Source organism: Panicum virgatum, chromosome 4N (assembly GCF_016808335.1).
Source record: "Panicum virgatum strain AP13 chromosome 4N, P.virgatum_v5, whole genome shotgun sequence".
Taxonomy (NCBI): domain Eukaryota; kingdom Viridiplantae; phylum Streptophyta; class Magnoliopsida; order Poales; family Poaceae; genus Panicum; species Panicum virgatum.
In genome coordinates, this window is record NC_053148.1 from 16,705,530 (window position 1) to 16,722,244 (window position 16,715).

Sequence of the window (16,715 nt, forward strand, 5' to 3'; positions counted from 1 at the left end):
TGGTCCTTAGGGGTCCGGACCTCTCTCCCAGCAGCAAGAGGGTCCGGATCTGTACGGCAGTCCAGCAACTCAATACAGATCTTAGTTGTAGCAACAAGAGTAGAGGTCCACGCGGGGGTTAGAAAGGTAAAATCTCGAGAATCAGAATGCGAAATTAAATTTTTACACAAAGACAGAACTGGGAGAAAATCTTTCCTTTGCAATCTTGATGTACATGGCTTTGCTTAGCCCCGAAGTATCTTGATCTTATCTTGTGGGCTTTGTCTTTTGGGCTTCATTGGAGGGTGGATGTGCATGAACGGGCCTCTAATCATCATGGCCTTCGATCCTTTGTTCGGGCTTTGGCCTTCATCTTTCTTCGTGTCATCGCATGATCGTGGGCCTCGCCATTTCATGCTCCAAAATTGGTCAAAAACCTGCAAAAACGAAGTACCTCCAAAATATATGTGCAAACATGAAAACGACCAATAATTGGGCCGAGGTTAGGATGGTTAGTAATTTTGATATTAAATTCATGCCATTATCAAAGTTAAACAAGGGATAAAATGGATACTTAAGGAGCGCCAACATTCCCCCCATGCTTAAACCTTGCTCGTCCTCGAGTAAGTCTTTGATAAAAATCAGCGCTGCCTTTCAGTGTCCAATCCCTGCACTTGATCATACACGAGAAAACACAATGCTCCCAAAAAAAATATTTTTCAATTAATAGTTCAAGTTGTAACCAGCTTTTTCAATGTGGAAGGTAGATACAAGTTAAATGCTTCCCCACAATTATTAAGCACATGCTCTAAAAATTAAACAAGTCTCAGAATTAAGAAAGTAAGTTCCATAAGTAATGCTAAATCAAGATCAATAATTTAAATCTCATTGCAATTTGCTCATGGAAACTCTCAGCTCATCTTGTCTCTCAAACTTGCTAGAACTACCTCTTTTCTTTCTCTCATATGTATGTGTGAGGCTTTATTTGGAGCTCTGGAAAGGTTAGTCCTAACAAAAGATATTATAATCAAGATATTATTAAAATAAGAAATACTTCTTATGGATTTACCGAGACTCGTCAAAAAGACCATTGGAAAATAATTTCTTTGTGGAGAGGGAGAGAATGGAACACACACTTTAGATGGTGGACATGTGCAAATGGCAACGGTTGATCCCAAGGCACAACTGAAGTCCTTGTTATCGGATTGCACATGGTTGGAATAATTGAGTATAGAATAATCTTCAAAGTACCTGGAGTTTAATGAAGCAAACAGAACCTATGAGCTTTTCATCATCATTCATTTTTTTTCTTTTCTCTCTTCCTCTTTTTTTTTCTTTCATTCTTTTTGCTCCTCAGAACCATTGGCAACACAATGCACTTACTCCACCTCCCCCCATGCTTGAACGTTTGCTTGTCCCCGAGCAATGAAGTGATGATAACTTAATGGAGTGAGTGCACAAAACCTTTATCAATTCTCTGGACTCAACTTTGGAATTCAATGGAGCATCTCCTCGTGAAAGATTGAAGCCAACAGAGGAGGAAAAGGGGCAGGCCGGCCGGCCTAGGGGTGTTGAGCCGGCCGGCCTACTGCCTGTAGGCCTCCACTTCTTCGGATTTTTCTTCTGCGAACTCTTTGATGCTTCCCAAGCTTATGTTTTACTGAATTTTGCTCTTGATTCCACTGTTTTGCCGTCGAAACAAATATATACTCAATATATAGGTTGTGGTCAAGGAGGTGTTTCACAAAAAGATGTTTTTGGTTAGGGGTGGATATCCAGCGAGGTTTGCGATGTTCCCGGTATAGAAACTCACAATGCATGGATAGAATGGTCAGCAAAAGAGAGGTACGCAAAAATACGGAATGGTCAGCTTCTTAGTCTCGTACCAAAGAAGATAAATCCTAAATTAATGCACCTGAAAATAATTCTTGCTCTATGGTTTGTTATGATGTATCATTTAGGTTTGTAGAAGGGTAGAGCAATTGCAAAAGGTATCATTGACAAGGTTAGCTCAGAATTAAATCCAAATTAAATTTTCCTTGACAAGCTTAAGTAAGAGAGCAAGAATAAAAGATATGGGTCTTAATTTATCATAACCTCCACAATTGAATTAGCCGACATTTAATTAATTTTCAGATCATGTTAGAGAGAGCATTAGTTTAATCATGCATAAACCAAGCACAAGAAAGTAGACAAAGCGGCAACGATCATCATATTTTAACATGGCACAAACTTTCTATCATCATTACTAACCATAACATTAAAGCGTAGGTGATGCATTTATTTATCATGGTGATGAAGACAAAAGAAAGCAAATTGCACACATGCTGAAAAACAGAAAATTGCTACGCACACACAAGCTTGCACACATGCTGAAAATAAATGAAAAGAAATAGAAAATCCAAACCACACGTGTGACATTTTATTCATGGTCTTGCCGTCGATCAATCTCCTTGATTGGCTCTTGCATTGTATCCTTGGTCATAATACTGCTGAAATGCTCCTCCATTAAATTGTTCTGGTGGTGCCAGGCCTAGAAGTCCCATTTGATATGCAATTCCTGCAGTTTCATCTTCTAGTTTTGTTGTATGCCTCCGAATGACGTCTATATCTTCCATGTTTCTTCTCGCATAGGCACCCATGATTCTCATTCCTTGTTCCGGTTGAGGGAGGTCAAAATATTGTGCTCCAAATGACGGGTCGGGCATCTCTCCTTGATATGACGAGGGTGGGTAGCCATAGTTGCTAAATGGTGGGGATGCCGCCGCAGCGTGCCCCCATGATTGTTCTTGGCTTCCTTCCCATTGACTCGTCCATCCTTGCGGGTATCCCTGTCCACTTGATGCACCTTGAAATTCATTCCTCCAATAAGCAGAACTTGGCGGTGGAAGGTTTACTTCCAAGTCTTCTTGTTGTGCCGATGCTGATGTTCCTTCAATTAACGTTCCTCTTTTTTATTTCTTCACCTTTTTTTCCAATATTTTCAACTCATCAATCAGTCCTCCCTCTTGCAAATAATTTCAGCCTTTGATCGGGGAGGGAAATATCCATCTCAGAAATAGTGAATCCTTTCTTTTCATCCCCTCTGATATAATGACCTTGCCTCAAATGATCAATCCCAATATCTCTTCCCGGGACATAAAATTTTTGGATCACTCGTAACCTTGGATTCATGGCTCGGGCTATCATTGTGAGATAACATCACGAACCAACTTCTCCCGTGCCGGATGATGCTTCACAAATCCACCTTTCAACCATGATGTAGGTGGGATCAATCACTTGTTTCTTCACCAATGCAGCATACATCCAATTTAATTCTTGGTCGGTGACCTTCGATTCTCTCATCCTCCCGAGGATTCTCTTGCTCAACCAAGAGTGGAATATTTGGAGGGTCACATTACTTATATTTTTCCTTTGGCGGTTGACATCTTTTGCTATTTTTGTCCAAAATTCATCAAGCTCTCCATCTTCAACTTGCACCATTTCATATGCATTACTTTTGAATCCGAGCAAGCTTCCTATTTCACCATAGGTGATTACTTTCTCTTCATTCTTGAGCCTAAATTTCAGACATGGAACTTCTTCATCATCCACCACTTCCGTTGATTTTTCTAATATCATGAACATCTCAAGAGCCACTTCTTCTTGCATATCAACCGTGACACCGTCGGAAAATAACTTCCAACCGATGTTCTCCAAGAGCTCATAGATGTCATGATGAAATCCCAGCTTCACCAATGCATCATCATCAAAATCATAATTTGCTCGTAGTCTTCCCTTCATGAACTTGAGCCTTTCTTCTTCTTCCTTCGACAAGATAATAAACCCATATTCTGAATTCTTGGGCTTGTATGGTGGTGGTGCGGATGACCTTGTCGAACGTCGTGGAGGAGGTGGCATCCCTTCGGTGAATCTCAAGGAGGAGTTTCTTGGGTCTCTCATCCCACCAAGGAGCAGCATGTCACTCCTCGGTGCGGGGTTGTCTTCCTCCAGGCTTCGCGGAGACTCGGAGACCGAGTGCCTCCGCGAAGAACTTGCCGATGCGTCGGATGTTGATGAACGCGTCTTTCTCCTCCCGGCGATGAACTTCATGAGGCCACTCATGGTGACTCCTTGCTGCACACACTAAAAAACAAACACACCGGGGGTTTCTTGCTGGCGGGAGAACAATATATCGAAGAGTGGAACAAACTAGAAATTGTGGTGAATTTTCTGAGATTTTTGGAGTAGATTTTGGTGGACGAATTTTTCAGGGCTCTAACTGATGTTTCTGGGCAAAGAACTTGAAGAACATAAGCAAGGAATTGAGTGAGTATACCCGCCAAAGGGGAGCACCAGAGGGGTTAAATAGGGGCCAGGCCGGCCGGCCTAGGGGATTTCTGGCTCCTCTCCACTTCAATTTTCTCTGGTGGCTTCCTGGTGCAATTATTCGCTTCTGTCCAGTACATCTTGCATGCTTTGCACCGTCCAAATCCCGTGAACCACTCCTTCTTTGCCTTTGATGTCCACTTGCAACATTATTTCTCTACTTTGTGTCATTCACCTTGTCCCATGCTTCATCATGCATCACATGGTGCCATCTTTGCTGAAAATCATATGTCCTTCCCATGCATGGCTGCTCCCTCCTTTGAATTATTTGCATGTGGTGGTAGGTAGAGAGCACTACTCTTTCCCGTGAACTCACTTTGATCAATGGATGTTAATCAAGCACATAAACCCTTTCCAAATCATGCTTAGATGTTTAATTCTCCTCTAACTTCGAAATTTCAGAATTGTCTCAAAGCATGCAATGAGTTTAAATGAATAATTAGGGGGGATTGAAACATCTTTACATTTGTAAGTCAAAAAATATTTCCTGACTACATTAATTTTGATTGCACCGGAACCGTTCACTTTCATGAATTGATAGCGAACAATCTCGAATTCAACCGTGGGTCTTGGGTTTAGGTTCTAATTTTTGCCAAAATGAGAGAGAGAATTTTGAAAAAGAGAGTAATTAAGGTTAGGAAAATTCTAGTCCTATGGTGATGAAACTGAAAATTCTCTCTATGTTTGCACGAACCTACGCATCAAGAATTCAAATGATATAAACATAGCGCGGCTCTATTCGTGTGTTTTATCTCAACTTGGTCCGGCCGTCATGGAGAGGACGGTCGCCAAAAATAGGTATGGAATTTTGTATGTGGCTTTCTCAAGAAGAGGCAAATAAATCATAGGATGGCTCATGTCATTGGTTTAGAATAAGAGATAACATCGAAATGACTGAGCGAATAAAATCCAAATCGAATTGTTTGACCGAACTACCAATTGTTCAAAAGTATATCATGTTCTTGCGTAGCAAAATTCTCGACTCACTTACCTAAACCTTTCACGAGTTGTCCTCCCGGCAGCTTATTCTTGAATCGACGAACGGGATGAACTCCCGGCAGCTTTATTCTTGACTCGACGAACGGGTTGCCTCCCGCAAAGCGTTTCATTTATAGTCTATAGCTAGACTTTCTTCTTCTTCACTTCGGACCAACGCTCGGTGATGGTGCTGCAGTCTTGGGTACCCTCTTCCGCATAATCCTTGGTGCGGGTTTGTCTTCTACATTAGTCTTCTTTTTGGTCTTCACAGGCGGGCTTTTAGCTTTCTTCTTAACGGGTGCAACGATCTTCTTTGTCGCGATGGACGCGACGACTACTATCTCCTTCTTCGCTTCCTTCTTGTTTGGCTCCTCATCTTTCTCCGGCTTCTCCTTTGTGACACAGCGGTGAGGCGGAACATATTTGACATTGATCATGTTGCATACCTCAAGGCGTGGACGAAACTTGAATTCGCTTGTGGTGCCATTGATGTCAAACTTTATCTCCCCCTTGCCAACGTCGATGTTCGCCCTTGCGTTCTTGAGGAAAGGCCTCCCAAGTATGAGAGGCGCCTTGCTCTCTTCTCCCATATCGAGAATCACAAAGTCAACGGGGACTAAGTGTTCTCCAATCTTCACGGGCACGTCTTCGGCGGTTCCCAAAGGATAGCGAACGGAATTGTCCGCTAACTCTAGGCACATGGCGGTGGGCTCCGGCTCCGGTAAGCGTAGCTTCTCAAACACATTCTTTGGCATGAAGCTCACACTTGCTCCGAGATCACAAAGTGCTCTTTCGAACATAAGAGATCCAATGGAACACGGGATGGTAGGACATCCGGGGTCCCTCTTCTTTTCAGGAGCTTCATTAGCGATTGCCGCACTACATTCCTCGGTTAGCTTGACAGTGCTTGGCGGTATCTTGCGCTTGTTTCCCATGATGTCTTTGAAGTAGCGAGAATACGTCGGAACTTGTAGAGCGTCCAAGAGCGGCATATTGATGCTCAACCTGCGTACCATGTCAACAAATTTGTTGAATTGCTCATCTTCATGTTTACCTTTGCGGTATCGTGGCCTTGGTGGTAGAATCTTGGTGTCTATATCATCTAGCTCAAACTCCGGCTCTTCGGTGACTATCTCTGACATAGGAGTAGGTGCCTTCTCCTTGATGATGGTCTCCACTTCAACTCTTGGCTTAGGCTTCCTTGCTCCCCCTGCATGTTCGGGTTCTTCGGTCTCCTTTCCCGAGCGAGTTTGAATTGCCTTAGCCATCTCCGGACTTTGAGGTTGTCCGAGCAATTTTCCTTCGTTGCTAGATAGGCGTCCGGCGAGCTGTGCTACTTGTGTTTCTAGCATCTTCATCATGTTGAGTACTTGAAGGTTAGAGCTCCCAACCTCCGTCACCTTGCCATCAAGGTTCTCCAAAATCTTGTCCATAGCCTTGAACTTGGTGACGGTGTCCTTGTTGATCTTGCCTTGCTCCTCCATGAACTCCTTCAATTGTATACGAAGAGGCACTGAGTTTTGAATGGAAGAGCTTGCATTAAATTGGGGTCTACCTTGCCCGTAGTGGAAATTGGTCGGCGGAATCCATTCTCCCTTCTTCATGTAGTCGAGCATCTTGGCTTCCTCCGGGCAATTCTTTTGTACATGGCCGTACTCTCCACATTTTTCACATGTAGACCTCGCTTTGGCCACCTTCAAATCGATAGCTTGGGCTTCTCTCTTTTCCACTTCCATCTTCTCCAACCTTCTCATGAGCGAGTCGATCTTCCCTTCTAGCACTTCTTCGCGTTCCACTTGTAATACACTCTTCGCGGCGCCCACAGCTTGGAGTGATGATGCCCATGCGTCATTGTCCGCAACCTTCTTGAATTGCTTGAAAACTTGAGTAGGCATGAGCTCAATGATAGAACCTCCGGCCGATGCGTCAATGATCCCCCTTGATGCAGTAGTGAGGCCTTGATAGAACTTCTGGACCACATCCTCCCTTGAAAACTTGTGATGAGGTATGGCGCGGATGTAGTCGTTGAAGCACTCATAGGCTTCCGCAATAGTCTCCATCGGTGCTTGCGCGAATGTTGCAATCTTGTTGCACAGAATCTGGGTCTTGCCTGGCGAGTAGAACTCTGTCATGAATTCTTTCATTAAGGACTCCCAATTTTGCACCGTGCGCGGTGGTAGAGAATGAAACCATTGCAGCGCTCTCCCAAGTAGAGAGAATGGAAAGAGCCTCGCTCTTATTTGATCTTGAGTCATCCCTTGCATGTCGAAGGTGCGGCATAGTTGGAGGAACGCTTGAAGGTGTAGATTAGCGTCTTCTTTTCTAGTGAAGGGCGAGCTTTGCACCATCCTTATGATTGAAGTCTTGATCTCGAACGGAGCTCCGATGTTGTCGAGATTTTGGATCGGCAAGTCCCGAACGTCCGGAGTGCATAGCTCTCCGATCGTACGCTCCGGCTCCGGTAGCGCCATCCCTTGGTGAAGTGGCGCCTCCTTTGGACTTGTTGGTGGAGTTGCTTGAGGTGAAGACGATGAACCGTCAGCTTCAACTTTTGGATCTACTAGTTCCAGCTTCTTTGATCGTGCTTCTCGTCTCCTTTGCCTGTAAATTTTTTATGGATCATCCACAAAATTTTCGGGTTTGTTGGAGAGGCTCCCGTCCATCTCCTGTTAGGGGTTAGTGAAAAAGAAAAAAAATATATACGAGATCTAAAAGATGAATAAAGCAAAATAAAGCAAACTCTAGATTAGATTGATTTTCGTGGAATAGATCCGTTTTTTTAGTTAGCTCAGAAAAATAAGAGATCTAAAAAAAGTCAAAAAGAAAAATCAAGAAATATTTACGAATGCAAGTAAGATTGGATCTTAAATCGATGGTTCCCCGGCAACGGCGCCAGAAAAGCTTGTTGACGCTCCTTAGCGCCCCCGATTTATATACCACAAGCGCACAGTTTCATGTAGATTTTCCCTTAGAGTATTCCCCCATGGTTTATCAATCCACGGAACCAAAGAGACAAGAAACAATCTACTAGCATAGAGATTCCTTTGTGTTGAGATGGTGAAAACGAATCTAATCTACTAAAAACACGACAAACACCGAAGGTAGCAAGAGAAAGTTAGAGATAACCAATCTAGATCACCTAGATCATGCATATGTTGTAGTTCCAGCTAGATGAAGTGAAGTAAGATAGATGTGAATCTCAATGAAAAGCATCTTTAAACTCAAAATCTCCAATCCGATCCCTCGATACCCCACCTACTTAGTGGCAACGGCCTGTCACGACGCCACCCCTTTCAACAAAGATACCCTGAAGCAAGTCGAACCCCCTTTGGTAGTTCCGCCATGAACCTCTAGCCACCATGACTACAAGATCATGCTAAGTGATCTATCTCGATAATAGATCTAGGATGAAGCGTACCCAAAGAAAAGAACGAAATCGAAAGAGAGAATATGGTCGCTAAACATTCGGAATCACAAATAACTTCACCATGAATGATAGTACATCACAAGATCACAACCGGGCCCCTACCTTGATCTTGATGATCCTAGCCCCAGAACTCCGACGTGGTCTTCCTTGCAAGGTTCCCACGTCGGCTAGGGCGAACCCTAGACAACTAGCACGACCCTCGGCTCTCTGAGAGGTGTCCCTCTATCTTCTCTGCTCCTTGGCGTCGTCTCCTGAATTGATCTCTGCGTGAACCTTGGGGAGGGGTCTTTAAATAGCCTTAGGGAACCCTCGGTCAAAGGGGAGGTCGAACCGACCTAAAAAAGGGCTGGGCCGGCCGGCCCAATGAGCCTAGGCCGGCCGGCCTGGCACTTTCCTTCGTCGGCTCGTGTTCATCTTTCTCCCCAAGTCTCCTGGAATCTTCTAGAGTTTATGTCTTTCACGATTGCACCCCTTTAGACGTCGTTATCTTCGAGATTTCTTCGAGGAGAAGGATAGGATGGAAAATCCTTCCTTAAATATATCTTTGCTTTGCTTAGCCTCGAAGTATCTTGATCTTATCTTGTGGGCTTTGTCTTTTGGGCTTCATTGGAGGGTGGATGTGCATGAACGGGCCTCTAATCATCATGGCCTTCGATCCTTTGTTCGGGCTTTGGCCTTCGTCTTTCTTCGTGTCATCGCGTGATCGTGGGCCTCGCCATTTCATGCTCCAAAATTGGTCAAAAACCTGCAAAAACGAAGTACCTCCAAAATATATGTGCAAACGTGAAAATGACCAATAATTGGGCCGAGGTTAGGATGGTTAGTGATTTTGATATTAAATTCATGCCATTATCAAAGTTAAACAGGGGATAAAATGGATACTTAAGGAGCGCCAACAGAGGGGGTCCAATCATCCCCCTCAATTAATTAGGTCAAAAGTGACGGCTGCCCAGTTTAGACTGGTGATCAGCCCGTTGACACCAAAATTCTCCCCCTTGATCATCAGGCTAAACTTATAAGTTCACTTTTCAACGAAATGATGCACCAAAGCAAAAACATTACAATGGTGAATTATACACATACCATTGAACGCAATTGTTATAGTACGTCACCTCATATCAAATGAACTTCTTTAACTTAGGAGCTCCAAAACTTATTCCTTATGCTTATAGAAAACTTATGAACTCACTTTTCAAAAGATGGTACACCAGATCAATCAATCACTGCAGTCAATTAAGTACCACAGGACTAAGTGACCATGATTCCCATTCAAAATCAAAGTGATTCCTCTTAGGCTTATGGGGAGATGGGGGTTATTATAGTCCCTGAGTGCAGTTGGTTTTCCTTTATATATATCAAACATATATATTTATCCTTATATATTCTTATGTGCATGCACTTTGAAAGGAGAAAGAAAACCAACATATTTCCAGAATCATAACTTGTCCCTTAGTAATAGGCTGTCTTTTAATTTCTTATGCCTGCAATATATTAGGCAAGCCTCTAAACATGATGGTCAATCTTTAGGACTTATGTCACATCACTTAATGCTTACATATTGAGCACCATAATCTTAGAACTTATTTGATGCTCAACACTTATGACATAATTTGTCAAGCACCACTTAGTCTTAAACTTAGTTCTTTTAGGTCTTAAATATTTATGTTTGATTCTGGATTCAATCTTTCACAATGTCTTAGGTCTGGGAATACCTCTCGATATGTTACTCGATCCAAAATTGCACTCTTTTATTTAATAATTTCCAGGATAAATTGCTTAAAGCAATTTCTTATCTTTAAAATGATATGGATTAGGGACACAAATCCATATTTGACGGTGTATAATTCAGGACATGCCACACATTAACTTGCATCTTTTAATGATGCCTTTAGGTAAAGTATTGGTTGAAGCCTTCCACATATGACTTCTCTCACAAGAGTGTTGATAATACTTTATGTGGAATTTTCTTAGTATCAACACTTCTTGTAGCATGATTGTCCAAAATATTGGACTCTTTACTTGTGGGCATGTAACATAACACCTTTACATTTATGTCAATAAGGCAAAGTGTTCTTAATTGATTTTTCCAGGAGTCCAGTCCTGGACTTATTTCCCAAATATCTCGGTCCTTTTAAGGATATTTAGGGCAACTCAAAACTTAATGAAACACATAATGCTTACGTCTGCCATAACATAAGTAAATTTATTGCCCTTAATGGGAATCAACCCATTACCTGGACCTTGGTGAACATTATTGTTCAAAACTTAAGAGATATCACCAAGACAATCTTAGTATCCAGATAAAAGAAAATCTGAATCTTATGTACACAATATCCCTATTGTTTAAAACTTAATTAACTTATTTCCTTTTGTACTTATGTATCACTTATGGACTCGATAGTTTTTTCAAATGATGAGCAACAAGCGTCATCAATTCTTTTTATCTTATATAACATAATCAATCCCTTTTTCTTATATATATGCCTTTCACTTTAAGTGGGATTGATCAAAAATCTTCATGTGGGCACAAAAGCACCACAAGGAGCTAAAGCAAGTTTTCATAAGTGAGCTTAACTAATTTTCCTTTAATATTATTTTTCCTTGCTTTAGAGCTCCCATCTAATTCTCAACTTAGCGATATTAGTGGTGAGATATGATACTGAAATAATATTCATTTCTAAGGCTAGCATATAGCTCATAATAAGAATAACATTGTCAATTAAATGACACATAAGAAACTAACACATGATAAACTTATCTTAATATTTTTCTCAATATTTAATTCTTACCTGACATAAAGAGGTGGAAAATATTTTCTTAATGAAGGTTCCACTCTCCCCTTCGAAATGTGGTTTATGCAATAGTACCATATTTCGAAGAACCTTTATTTATTTGTTTGTTTATCCTTATTACAACATATAAAAGTAACATGAATGTATATATTAGAAATAAACATAATTTTATACTAATGGAATCTAATGACATTATCTTCCTTTTCATAAATACAATTCTTTAGAACTTAGGATTTTTATTACTTAGAGACTCATCTTATTACCTTGGCAACGTATGTTATGCAAACCACCTTCATATGGAAACTATGAAAACTCCAATCTGGACCACCGGATCAAGATCCAAGGGGGCGGCGCAGGGGGAGTGGGAGGGGGGATTTGCAAAAGTGTGATTACCTAATCCAAGGACGGGTGGTTAATTGTAAAATTACCCCCCCTCCTCATGCCCCTTGGATCTTGATCCGGTGGTCCAGATGGGAGTTTCCATAGTTTGCATACAAAGGTGGTTTGCATAGCATACGTTGCCTATTACCTTAGTCTCATTTTCTTTGATCTTAATTATGCCCAGAGGCATATCACATTATCCTATCCTTATTGATACACAATGAAGGAAATAACTCACCATTAATGTAAAATGTGCTCTTTAACATAACTTATCTTGAGGATTACTCCCCTGATTCTTACATTTATCTAGAATTGAGGGATTGCTCCCCTTGATTCGGATATTTGTCCATAAGTGACCTATCTTAATATATACCCATTAGATATTGATGACCAATAAAATCATTAATTTTTCATCAATATCCTTAGTATTGAACTTTTCTAATGGGAACTACACCTCTTATGACACTTGTATGTGCCATCTTAGTTATGATCTTAAGAATTAATGAGGTGCTGGTAAAAGCACTTCACTTCTAATAGTGGTATTTAAAACAACCATATTAGAAACTTATGACTTAATTAATTCTTATCATCAATAGGGAAAATTCATAAGTTTGATTTTGCATCCATAAACAGATGTTCTTTCCATGAGGCATAGATACTCTCATTTAATTGCTTAGTGCCACTCATTAGTTTTTGATCTTTAGAGGTTTTATTGAATACTTTAGCAAGTATCAGCACAAACTTCTTCTATTGAACTAGTCAAAATCAACTTTGGCCAGAAATGGAAAAGAACAACAGAATTTTGTGAACCAGTACTTATTCATCAGCTTTGGCCAAAAGAATAAGTACAAGCCACACTTAATATCATGTGCATAAAACTTCTTTTGTTGAATCATAACCCAAATCAGCTTTGGCCAGAATGATAAACACAATCCACACTTAATATTAGATATAAACTCCTTTCATTACTCCGATTCAAAATCAGCTTTGGCTAGAAGATGAACCGGAATAACAAAATTTTGCAGTCACACATTCACCAATCAGCTTTGGACAGAATGATGAATGTATGCCACACTTAACCAGAGTGTTATTTCTTTTGCAGCGGAAACTTTATTGGAAATGACCCATGTGCCTTTCAACATAATTTCTCATAACTGAATCATTAACTAAGGTACTTCTTTGATTTTTCTTAATAAGAGATTTCTTAATTTTGTATAAACATAATCATTATTGACATTAGTCATCAATAGTTCAGTCTATCTTAATTTATAATTATACCCATAATTGCTCTAGAGCTGGCAACTTAATAACACAATCAATTTTAGTGACACATGACCATAAATAACTTTGGTCAGTATATAGTCATGAGTCACAAAATTAATCATAATCTTCAGGATGAGAATGACATGTGGCTACAAACAACTTTGTTCAGTATGTAGTCGAAAGTCATATAATCGGTTACGTTATGCCAATACTCTTTTGAGCAAATTCTCACTTATCAGAGAAAACTTAGTGTTTCCCTGACATTCTTATCAACGTTATTTGTGGCTCAACTTAAAAAAATATTCAAAAGCCAGCTATTAAGATTTATGTCTAAAACTGGACTCACTAAGTATGCATGGCTTAAGAATAATATTCTTTATTAATAAATGAATCAAATCATGATAATCCATGATTGTAAACAACTTTGGTCAGAATACAACCACGAATCATCATTGAAATTCTAATCATGGATCTAAATATTCCGTTGGATTGATTCCAAACTAGGATAAAATTATAAGTTAGAGCCATTATTAGAATTTGTGCATTCCAATCATTATAATAAGTAATTCCTTAGTGGTGTTATTAATGGAATGCACATTTTCCAAACGTAAACAAAAGTGTTAATGACATCAAACAAATATAGCCCATTATTTAATTTCTTAGAAAATTGGCCATTAAAAGATGTCATTATTTGAGTTTTCCCAAAATGGGTCTTAAACTTTATGATTCACTTATGGGCATATCAATTTTGTGAGTATAACATGCTCACATAATTGATAATACTTATGAGTCATAAGATGCTTCATTATTAAGCCTCAATTCAAGTGGCACGTAAGTATGTGGCAGATAAATTATTTTCATAATGAAAGTAATTTATCATTGTTGAGCTATAAACATTACAAATAAATGCCTCAAATAGACTTAAACTGAATTTAAAGCTTCACTGAAAAATAGTTCCAATTTAAATGGAGAGTATTTCATAATTTCTGGTGGAAACTTAAATTATACTAATGGCAAAACATAATAATCAAATAATCAAATACCTTAGATATAAATTAATCATTAAAACATCATGAAAAAAGCTTATTCATAAACATAAGGAAAATACTTAATCACAAATGGACTTAAGGAAAAATTCCTTAAAATTTTAGCCCAAAAGTCTAAATTATCTCAACTTATTATCTAATTTTGCCCAAAACTTACTTATTTTCAATATCTTATAAAATCTGGGCCAAAATTGTGAGATCCAAAATTATAGCAAAATTTAGACATTGCTAATCATAGTAAAGTTTGGGACTTAGCCAAAATTTTAGCATTCCAAAACATAGTAAAATTTGTTACCATTATTGGGCTTAAGAGGGGATTAAAAGTTAATTAAAATTAATTAAGCCCAAGAGAGGGGAATTAGGCCCTAGCACTATGCAGCCCAAACCATTTTTCTTATTTTTTAAGAAAATATTGAAAGAATTTGGCCCATAACGAATTTTAGCCCAATACTATGCAGCCCATTAATAGTGCAGCCCAGAAAAATAAATGTAAAAAGGAAAAAAAAATTAACTGGGCCATGCCATCCTTCCGACCCGGGCCGAAACTGGCCCGGCCCGTTATGCCGCACTGCCTCCCCGCCCGGGCTCCAGGTCCGACAACCTGGGCCTGGGCCGGGAATGTGGAGCACCTGCTCCGGCCTGCCACAGCCCGAGGCAGCTGCGACGCACGCGCGCGGCGCGCATCAAAACCACCGGCTGGCTGCCTCCCCGCGAACCCTAATTTCATTTCTCCCTCCCCCTTCTCTCTCCACACCGGCGGTGGCGAGTGGCGAGCGGGAAGGTGACGGCACCGGTAACGCGGCCACGTGCCGGAGGAGGGGCGGCGCCACCGAGCTCTGCTCGCCGGAGGTGCGCGCGGTCGTGGCCGGCGTGCAGCTCCGTCAAGCAAAGATCGTCGGTGCCCTAATGGCACGGCCTCCCGTGCGAGCGTGACCCGCGGGATCCGCGGTGGTGACGGCGAGGGGGCCATGTCCGGCCTGCGGCCGGCCTTCTGGCGGCGCGCGGCTCACGGAGGGAGCCGGCATCTCGCCGTTGCAGTGGGGACGGCATAACCGCTCGGGGCCAAAACCTGGGCGCGCCTGCCACTGATGCACCTGCCGTGGCGGCGCCGAGACACCATGACCACGGCGGCCCCTTAGGTACGTCCCCTCACCCTTCTCTTAGACCTTAGGGTTAGGGTTTTGGGAATTTGGGGATTTCACTGTAGCTAGGGTTTCGGATTTTGGGGATTTTCCTTAGGTTTTGTAAACTCGTAATCCCCTTCTTCTTTAATGCTTGAACCGAAACCCTAGGGCCCTTGATCTTATAAGTGCGGACAAACAATATAGTTTGGACTTAATTTTAGGGCAAGAACATGAACAGGAGCATGATATTAAACACTTAGAGGGTTCAATCTTAGGTTTAGATGGCTCTAGTGCCATTGTTAGATATGTATAGGATCACTAGGCTAAGAGTGAACTACATCAGGGTGCTCGGATTAGGATTTCATACCTTGATCTTGAGCTCCCATGTCTCTCTGTTCTTCTTCTCTTCGTCTTCTAGCCGCCTTAGGGCACGGGAGAGCCCTTCCTAGTGCTTCAGCACCATGAGAGGATTGGGCTCTTAGGGTAGAGGCTTAGGGTGGTTCTAGGCGTCTTTATATCAGCCCACAGCCCTAAGGGGTTAAACCCCTTTATATAGAGGTGCTGCACACTGGGGGGACACCCCCTGGTGTGTTCTAGGAGGGGGTCCAATCATCCCCCTCAATTAATTAGGTCAAAAGTGACGGCTGCCCAGTTTAGACTGGTGATCAGCCCGTTCACACCAACACCAAGATGAAGGATGGCCTGAGGCCTAGCTACCGTTTTCCGATTTCTGTTTGTTTCGAATTAGCCCAAGGGGCTTGTAGTGGAAGATTCATACTACATTCCACTAGATTATGTAATAATTAAGCCCATATTTAAACTATTTAAGTTGTATGACTTTGTTTATTGCTTGAAATGAGTTCTGTATGTGATGGCTACAAATCCAGGGACTATCATGATGATACATGGAGTCGGATTCTCTTTTCGAAAACCTGATTCATTTCAAACAAAATTCAAAAGGATGGCAGTGCACAACCAAATTCGCTAAAGTCATGAGTGGAGATAATGGGTGGTCTGGGTAGGCCCAAGCCAAAATCGGCCTGCGCCCTGACTCATGCGTTGCGCGGAAGCCGCCTCCACCGACCACCAGCTCGCTTGCCCCCGATCCCCGACTTCCTCTCCAACAGCTAGCTTGCCCCGATGACTCTTCTCCAGCTCGCCCCAACTCCCTCTCTAGCTTGCTCGCCGCGCACCCGTGTCGGTCGCCTGCTGGTCCACCATGGTGCTGTCCGCGACCACTGCCTAGCATGCTGTTTGCAGCCGCCGTCGCCGCCGCTTGCCGCTCACTACTACACAAAACTTAATAGAGGCGGGCAAAACTGATTAATAGAGGCGGTTTTTGCAACCGCCTTAGAGC

At 41.7% G+C, this 16,715-nt stretch overlaps 1 long non-coding RNA gene across 1 annotated transcript; it reads right to left on the reverse strand.

Moving 5' to 3' along the window:
- Nucleotides 1-10,992: 10,992 nt before the first annotated feature.
- Nucleotides 10,993-14,709, reverse strand: LOC120671551. The gene is made up of 2 exons (XR_005673670.1): nt 12,074-14,709; nt 10,993-11,807 (listed from the first exon to the last, which is right to left on the reverse strand). It is a non-coding gene; the product is annotated as an uncharacterized LOC120671551 (long non-coding RNA).
- Between the last annotated feature and the right edge of the window lie 2,006 nt (nt 14,710-16,715).